The sequence below is a fragment of the Taeniopygia guttata genome, chromosome 9 (assembly GCF_048771995.1).
Source record: "Taeniopygia guttata chromosome 9, bTaeGut7.mat, whole genome shotgun sequence".
NCBI classification, from domain to species: Eukaryota; Metazoa; Chordata; class Aves; order Passeriformes; family Estrildidae; genus Taeniopygia; species Taeniopygia guttata.
Window position 1 is genome coordinate 8,276,731 of NC_133034.1, and position 9,432 is coordinate 8,286,162.

The 9,432-nt window shown below is 36.4% G+C and overlaps 1 long non-coding RNA gene across 1 annotated transcript; it reads right to left on the bottom strand.

Moving 5' to 3' along the window:
• Nucleotides 1-3,181: 3,181 nt before the first annotated feature.
• On the bottom strand, nucleotides 3,182-5,551 carry LOC140684744 (uncharacterized). The gene is made up of 2 exons (XR_012057453.1): nucleotides 4,509-5,551; nucleotides 3,182-4,059 (listed from the first exon to the last, which is right to left on the bottom strand). It is a non-coding gene; the product is annotated as an uncharacterized lncRNA (long non-coding RNA).
• Between the last annotated feature and the right edge of the window lie 3,881 nt (nucleotides 5,552-9,432).

Genomic DNA, 9,432 nt, shown 5'->3' on the forward strand with positions numbered 1-9,432 from the left:
CTCTTTGTTAGTGCTTTATTAACAGCTATTTACACACTTGGTTATAAAATGAAGACTCTATCGTTCACACACATGTAGCGAGTCTTGGAACAAATGCTGGGAAAAATCCAGTAACAGTAATAATAAAACTCTCCTCACTTTGAAACACATGCTCCAGCAGTGTAGTGACACTTACGGACAAGATGTCTCCTAAACCCTCCTGTTAGGGGAGAGATGGCTGCTGTGTCTGGTTTTACAAGTACTTTTTAGAAAAGTTATTCAGATAAAGGCAGCTTACATCTGGTCTTTCTAAGCTGCTAATTCCTGTCCTGTTGAACCCATTGCTTCACAGCACAACTGAAGATGCAGTCCCTTTGTGTTTTACCAGACTTTGCAGTGTGACATTTGTATTTTTTATGACATATGTAGAGACTGTGTGTCAATGTATGCATGCATATTTTTATGACAAATGACTGGGGAATAGCTAATTTGATTTCAGCAGTATTTTTGCAAAACTGTAAAATTATCTTGAAAGGACATCCATTTTTTGCATTACTCTTTGAAAGGCAGCATAGTGATGTTTCAAGGACAGTGTAAATAATTCAAAACAAATTTCAGCACTCTGATTTAGGATTATATTCATGCTTTTCACAATAATTAAACATGCAAACTTATCATGTTTTGTTTACAGAATAAATTTTTAATATACATTAAATAAAATCTGTTTCATCGGTAAACATATACCATTTTAAAACATTAATTTCCACTTTGTTTGTACCAATACCTTTCATTATTTAATAGACCAGTTTTTGTCTGTGAAAGAATTGCAAAGAGCAAGCATTTTGTATTTCAGATTTACAGCACTGTAAAACATGGGGCAGCACCTTTGTTTTTAGAATTCAGATGCTAAAACATTTTCTTGATTTACATACTGATCAGTTAAATGGATTTTTGTAAAATAAATTCTGTTACACTGTGCAAGAGAAACTGACAACATAAAGTCAAAAACCTGTAGTCAACAAAGTTTTGCTCTACCAGCTGTAAATTAAATAATGGAATTTTTCCATTTAAACATTCTTTATAAATAAACAATTGTTTTCTTCTTGAAATAAATCAGTTACCCAGAACAGCAGTATTCTTAAAACTAGTTTATATGTATTAATGCATGCAGAATCATAGATTGTATTTCAACACAAGAAAACCATTTTGCTTCCATACTGCAGTTTTGGTAGCCCTTACCCTAAAGCTGTGACTCCCTTAGTTCCAGTTGTAAATCTTGGGATCTTCTCCACCGTTAGGTCCATCCTTACCAAAGCAGAACAAAAAGTGCTTGGAAAAGCACTGGTTTAGAAGTTGAATCAAATCCCAGCCTGCTTTAGAACTGGGAAAATTGGGTAAAGTGGGTCCGTTTGGGAACATACAATTTGAAATTCCGGATTGCCATTTAACACGGGGGGTTCTCCATTGTTTCAGGAAACGTTGCTAAAAGTCAATCAGGTTCATATCAAGTATCTTATTTGTTCCCTTTAGATATATTTAAAATCACTATTGGCTAAATTTTTTTCTTATTTTTTCTCAAGATGTCTTGAATGTTCACCTTAAAAGATCTCAAATAGAACCATTTTTTTCACAGTATTTGTAAAACACTGGAAAGTTTTTTCAAAGGGGACTATGAGCAAAGGAAATTGGACAAGTTAAAAAGAAAAATTCAGTGTCTTCTGCAAAAGGAAAAGCTTCTGTTGAGCTCCAGGAAGTCCAACATATTTTCAATATGTTTTTTTTCTGTAATTCACTGTCTGACCTGTTACTGCATTGTAATATTTATGAACTTATCTGATACCTAAACCAGATTTTCTAGGAAGTATCATGAATCCTTCATTCATTTAAAGGTCAGAAAGAGGATTATAAAGATCATGGGTTTCAGAGCCGTTGCTGACAATGTGCAGTGCTACCAATATTTGCCACAATGCAGAAGAAGAAAGACAAAAAAAAAAATCAATTTTATTTATAGTTAGACATTAGTTTTCCTAAGTCTACACCTGGAGATGCTAAATAATTTTAAAAATGCAAAATATGAAAGAGATGACCATCTCATTATTCAGACCTGGATATATTTTTAGTCTTCCATGTAATATTTCTATAACAATCAGGACAATTATTTTATCAGTTATATTAAAACAATAGTTTTGTGTTTATGTGGATATTTATATATTCCTACATCAATTCTAGAAAGTTCTGAAACATTTAGTTTTGTGAATGATGAGTATGAAATAAGGCTTTAATGCTAGGTCCACAAAGACTCAGCCTATGAGTCTTGTGCTCTGAACAATGACTCTTTTTACCAGGTTAATTATTTAAATAATGCCATGTTATGAAAGAAGGAGGGAACAAAATATCTTAAGGAAAGTCAGGAAAATTGACAAAAGAAATACCTTGAGGTAGGATTGGTCGGTTGTGATTTTTTTATATTATATCCAGAAAAGAACTGGAGAGATGAGAAGAGATTAGAGGAGATTAGAATCTCCTCTAACAGAGGAGAACTGTCTTGCCGTACTGTGTTCATTTTGGTGACCTATTTGAATTGCTGTGGCTGCCCCATCCCTGGCAGAGTTCAAGCCAGGCTGGAGGGGCCTTGAGCAGCCTGGTCTCATGCACAGTGTCCCTGCCTGGGGCAGGGGTTTGGAGCTAAATATCTTTAATGTCCCTTCCAACCCAAAGCATCCTGTGATTCTGTGAATTTAAGCACCCCTAAGCTGGGTTTAGAGCACTTGCTGTGAGCAAGACAGAAACAAGACACTGTGCTGGGGGAAAGAAAATGCATCCTAAAGCTGTGATAAATGCTGGAAAAAAAGTGTGTCAGGAACAAGGGTATAAGGTCAGATCAGTCCTCCCTGTCAGGCTTGTGAGCTTTGCTCTGCTGCCAGTCTCTCTGTCTTGCACCCTCTATCCAGAGGAGAGCTACAAACACCCATCCCTGCACACCAACTGCCTTCATCTGACAATCTGGGACACTCATCTTCCTGAGAGTTTCTTAAACATTCGTGTATTAGTCAGGGTAACAAATAGAAGCATTTAGAGAAATATTTTACTAACTTCTGCTATCTCAGCAGTTTCTGCTACTGTTGTTAGCATTATATCTTCCAGCAGCTTAACCTTAAACATTAAGTATCTGCCATCATGACCCAATAAAGGAAAGAAACTGTAACATAATAAAATATTTATTTTCAGAAGTGTATGTATGCACAAACACACATACGTGTGGACAAACACACTGGCATAAGAATTACACATGACCCTGAAGGAGATTAATATCTGGGTTAGAATCCATTAGAGTAGCTTAGACTGAAAAGATATGTGCACTTCATCATGAAGAATTTCCCCCCATTTTTTTTCTGTCAGAATTATCTTCTCACCCATACAAACAGCTTTTCCCTTGCTATAAAATCTCCATTAGATGGCTACATTCATTATGCTACTATCAAACCATCTCCATTTAGATGTGAATTTCTTGGTTCTCTTTGTTTTTTGCTTTACTCCTACCCAGATCTCTCTCAGTTCACTGATCCCTTCAGCTGCCTAAAGAGTTTCACAGTATGCAGGAGTTTACAAAAATGCAGATGTAGCCAAGCAATGCAGCAACTCTCCTCTGCTTTCTCAAACCACTCACTCTCCTCATCATTGCTGTATCTGGAGAAAAATATTTTGACAGTGGTTTATATATGAGTGATATCTCTACAGCAGCAACAGAAAAACAAGTAGAACTTGAAGAAACAGTTGTACAGAAAACCAATATATCTGTTCTATAAACAATTTCTCTTACTCCTTAAAGAAAATATCCAGCTGAAACCTCAAGAACTTCAGAAGGACAGTCACTCTTTGAACTCTTCCATAAGTAAATAGGATAGTAATGGAATTGAGGTTTTACTGTTTCCAGAGTTTATTGTATGGTACAAAAGGTTAAATCCTGTGCAAGTAGAGCAGGGGTGATTTGTGCTCTCTACTGTGTGGGAGTAGTCCTCTGGTCCTGACAGGACAGCCTGTGGCTTCAGTAGTCACAGCCAGGGCATGTAAAACACTACTCTGAAAGAAATATACGTAAATTTAAATGATTTGTGTCTCACACCCCGATTTCATACCTTTGAGTTTCCTTTCTGATCTTTAAACATCACAATATAAACAATATAAAACTTTAAACAATATAGAACTAGCCTATTTCATGCTCTCATCTGATTAAGGTAAGGATTTTATTTGTAAATTCCAAAGGGACTTGCATAGAACCCAGACCTAATACAAACAATATGAATACTGAATTTGCTGTAAAAACTGTATGCAGCAATATTTCAAAAATTTCTCAGGCATGTAATATTTGCATTTGTTATTACTAGATATGATTAAAAAGTAAAAAACACAAAGAAAATAACACAATTACTCCATACATGTTTGTAAATGTGTTTGTTATAAAGCAACACAATTCTAACTTGAGTTATTTCTAAAGACATAAAGCACTCACACTATTTCCATTACCATACCTTGGCCTTCAGTCATGATAGTGCTCTTCCTCACAGTGGTCCCAAAAATAAATTCTAAGCAGGTTTAAATTTACACATTAATGGAATTGCATCAGTTTGCAACTGAAGCAGAGGTTTCAGCTGAGTAGCAACGTGGTGGCAATATTGACTGGGAGGGACTCTGCCAGATGAAAATAATCACGTTGTAATCCAAAATGTAATCTTGGTGATTATTCAGAGCCCATCCTCCTTGGGGAGAAAGATGGGTGTGGCTATAAGGAAGTGCCCATGTGTATTTCAACAGGTTTTGGTGAGGCCGTCAGAGCAGGGAGATAGGGATAGTAACAGAAATCATTCAATTTAATACATCTGGGATTGTTTCTTATAGATTTTTTTTTTTTTTGACATCTGTAACTGATGCTTGAGTTAAAAGAGGAAACTGCAGGAATGTGGACCAGGGCACTGTGAAATCTTGCACAAAACAAAAATACAAGTGAACTATTCCAGATTGTTCATGAAATGGGGAAATTTACTCAGTGTTGGTAGTTTATGTTCTTAAACAAGCAGCCTGCCTAGTATTAGGAATTGCAGTTATTAGAAATCTATTAACACATCCAGTTCTGTCCAGACAAGAAAAAGGAAGCACAGCTACAGAAAACAACAACCATGTGCAGTGTTTGGATTCAGTGTGATCTAATGAGATTTATGTGCCCAATTAAGTATCCAGGTAGCTCTAGAAACCTAATCCCAAATTCCTAAGCTCAAATCAAAAGAAACAAAATATGCAGAGTTCTTATATAAAGGATATATTAATAACTGTCTAAGAAGCTATTTTGTATTATTTATTTCTCATATTCAACCCTAGTAAGATGATATTCAAGCTTGGTTTTCTTAATTATGACTGGTACTAGTTCAGGTCTCAAGACAGTTACAAAAAATGGCCAAAATGTATATAAATAAGGAGAGCTTGTTTTATAAATGAGGAGTATGTGTTTATATGGTTTTTCAATGCAAATTTTCTCATTCTGTATTTTAATTTCATATAGACCAAAGATAATTTAGTAAAAAACACAAGAGTAAAACCCAAAAAAGGAATTTTGTGCCCTGGTTTCAGGGCATAAAAGACACTGGCTTATTTCTCACTCAGGAATTTAGATGTGATAAATCTGATAGGTTTGTTTGATATCTCTTTTCCTCCACTGAGTGCAATTTTCCCACTCTTTGCTGCTTGGACCCTCAGTCACATTACTGATAATAATATTGATAATCTGTAATGATATTCGGATATCTCAGGGCCATCAATGCTTAATGGTAGTTTTATTACTCTTGTAGTTTTCGTGGAACTCCTTTAGCATAATGCAACAAAGTTTACTCTTGCAGGAGAAAAAAGTCAGTAAATTGTGTACATTATACCTGAGATGTGGATCCATAGATGGAGATGAGAAGACTGTTTGGAGTTACTGTAAGAAGAGCACTGTTGTACCTGGGTTTCTAGCTTTGTAGTTATTCTGTTATTTCTTAGCTCGCAAAATGGAAAGTTTTATTTGAAATATTGACAATAATGAGATTGTTATTTCTCACTAGCAGATTGAAAGTTGCTGATGATTTTGTACTACTGAGTTTTGTTTTCATTAGTGCAAGTAAAATAAAGATTGTAATTTCTTGACATCACAAGAAGGAGAGGTAAAAGAGATAAATTAATCATTTGCTGTATCAAGCAAGTTATTTTTCATCATGAAAAAGATCACAACCGAATTTTGACAACTGCCACTTTTGTCAAAATCTCTCTAAACTGAAGACTGATTAACAACTAGTGATTAACTAACCAAAGAGTGATTAACTAACCAAACTTCAGAATTTATTTCAAAGTTCCTAAAAAATGTACAAGTATTTTTACAACAGAAAGTGTCTTTGCTTAAAAAATAATTGCTCACAGAAAGAACAGTTATTAAACCCTACCTCTCTTATTCTCTAGCCTTATTTAAATTCATAGAGTTTTTGACTAGGTGGTCTTGCATGTGGGCTCAGTGTTTTGCATGAGTATGAACTAAATGAAAATACATTAGTGTATCAAGCAGCTCAGGAATATGGCTGTTCTACAGAACCTAGATTGCCTGGTTAGGTTGATACTGGAAAAGGAAAATTCTGAATTAGTAATCCCAGTCATGCTGTTTTGGCAGCATTGCAGTCTAGCCTGAGATAAAGGGAAGAAATCAAACAACTGCTGAATTAGATCTTTACAGGAAATATTGCTCTTGCAAACAAATTAAGAAAAAAAATCACAGCAAGCTACCAATTATCTCAAAAAAAGATAATAACTTTATTAGCCTGTCTTTATTTCAAAAGGTATGAAAATATCAATAAACAAAACAAAAATAGCATATCAACTGAATCAGAAACACTGAGTTAGTAATTTCAATTATCTTAGGAGGCAGATTGCTCTACACTGGTGAATCACAGGAAATATTTCTGTGAGATGCAGGGAAGAATGTTATACACAAATATGTAAGCATCAATCAAAGCTCTAAAGCTAATAAAAACATGAATAGTTGTGACTAACTGCTAGTCCTTAATTTTTAGAGAAGCAATATCTGTAAAGCAAGTTCATGCAGAGAGGACTGGCTAAATAAGACAAAGAACAATTCGCAAGTACTTTCAGGATTGATATCCAAATCCTGCCTTTGTGGTTATGTGTTTACTTATTTGTTGTTACATAGGAGAGGAATGACTGCTGCATGTTTATGAATCCCCAAAGCACCTTAAACAGAGCTGTGAATCATTCTGGCCCAAATCCATCTGGAAATACAGTGTGTGTTACATGTGTGTCACTAGCACCCAGTTCCTGTCCCAGGCCTACAGGGGGACAGTAAAGCCACGGTGGGATTTACCTGAACATCATGAGGAACAAACAATCAAAGGAATAAAATTAGAGACTGGGCATTGTTGCTGTCAAATATTAAATGTCAGCCTCACTGATAATTATCTAAAAGGTTTGACTGGATTACCAATAATAACAACAACAACCACCACCAAAACCACACCAAAATTACAGTGTGTGTTTCCCACTTTGCATTAGTGATATTGTTCAAAACAGTGGCTGCCCTTTGCAGGATAAACAAAAAATAGAATGGAGTGGATTGTGGCAGAAGTCACTCTCTTTCCCAGTTTTTCCACAGCCATTAATTTTTGCCCATCACTTGGTGCCCTCACAGTACAGTTGATTTGAGCAGACATAATCACACTGCCAGTACTTCCACTCAATGTCACACCAGTGGGGTGGAAATTTGTATCTGCTTGACAAGCTTGACACAATAATCCCTTATTCTTTGGTTCAGTTTCTTCACACAGAAGTAGTTAAATAATTATGGCAATGCCACAGTTTTCCTATTTTTCATTACTGTTGCAGTATTCTGATATTACAAAGCACAGAGGTTGAAGCTGTGTCCTGTTTCAGATATGCAGGAATGCAGCTTGGCACATTCAGCATTTACCTTTAGTATCTCAGTTGTATGATCTCTGCCGCTGAAAAGTTGTATTCTGCTCTATGAAATAATTTTCTGCTTTGCACAAGAAATACATGATATACATTTAACTGCATTCTGTGGCAAATCTTTAACAGCTTAAGTCCTTTGGTAGACTTTAAGGCTTTCACAAATATTGTGTGCTGAGCAAGGATGCCACTGCCAAACTGGATAGCGTGTTTCTGCACCATCACAACAGTGATAAATAGATGTTAGCCAGGTGCATTGAATCCGTCTGAGAGCTGCCTAAGTGAGAAGAGAGATGATGCCAGAAAAGCACACCCCCAGTGCCACATGATTTATGATGTGTCTGTTGAAGCTGGCACAGGGATGCCCCTCCATGCTCTGCCACTGCCATTACCAGGCTTACAGGAACTTTATTTGCCATAGGAATTCCAGTTCAGTCTGAAAAAAATGACAGGACTGCCACCTCTTTGCCAGGAGCTCAAGCCTGAAAATTTATTTGTGGTCATTTTAAAGGGTTGCTAATGTCACAGGAGCAACATAGAAACAGGCAGTGTCAAAACCCCTTGATGCTGCTTCTTGTGTTCTCAAATTGTTCTCACTTACACATTCCTACACATGGAATCCAATCCAAGTTTTTGTAGTTGTATCCAGGGAGATATTGGAAAGCATCATCTCTTTCTTGATAAGTGTGCCTGGGAAACCATATATAGATATTATTAAGGATTCTAATTTTCAGTAGTAGAAACACTGCAGTTGAGAGCCCCTGGCATGCACTGCTCCCTGGGATGGCTGCACTGTGGGTGTTGGTGCCATGGCTTTCACTTTTAGCTGTGAGCTTTGCTCCTCTGGAACTCAAAAACCCTACAGAGACAGATCCTGCTTCTGTGTGGCTGAGAGACCAACACTGAGTGAGGCAGTGTCATGTGTTTGACATACAAGCGTCCACTTTCCTTCTATTCTTTATTGCTTTCTTTTACTATCAATTCAGAATTTTGGTGGGGAGTTTTTTTGGGTGGCTTCTTTGGAGTAATTTTTCAAGGCCCCCATTTACACTGTAGTTTGTTTGGAAAGAGCAGGAGGACTGATAGGGAGGGAGCACCTGCAAGTTTTCAAGTTATATTTAAAAGGAGACTCTGACTCCATCTTTTGTGCTCTTACTGCTTATAGCAGTTAGCTGAACTGTATTTTCTGTGGATAACTAAAGGAAAAAAACCCACAATATTCCAGAGTATTAGGACTTGTCATCTTTTCCTTATAAATTCCCTACCCAGTGCTGCTTCTGAGACAAACTCAGCTGGTATTTCATCCTCTATCAAACTTAATCTAAAAAATACTTCCTGTGGATTTCAAGGGAATTCTGAGAAGAGCATGTTCACACATGAAAATTAAACTGTTCCTCTAAATGACTCTTATGGAACCATTGGATGCCCAAATGATATTTAACTGGTGGCATTTCA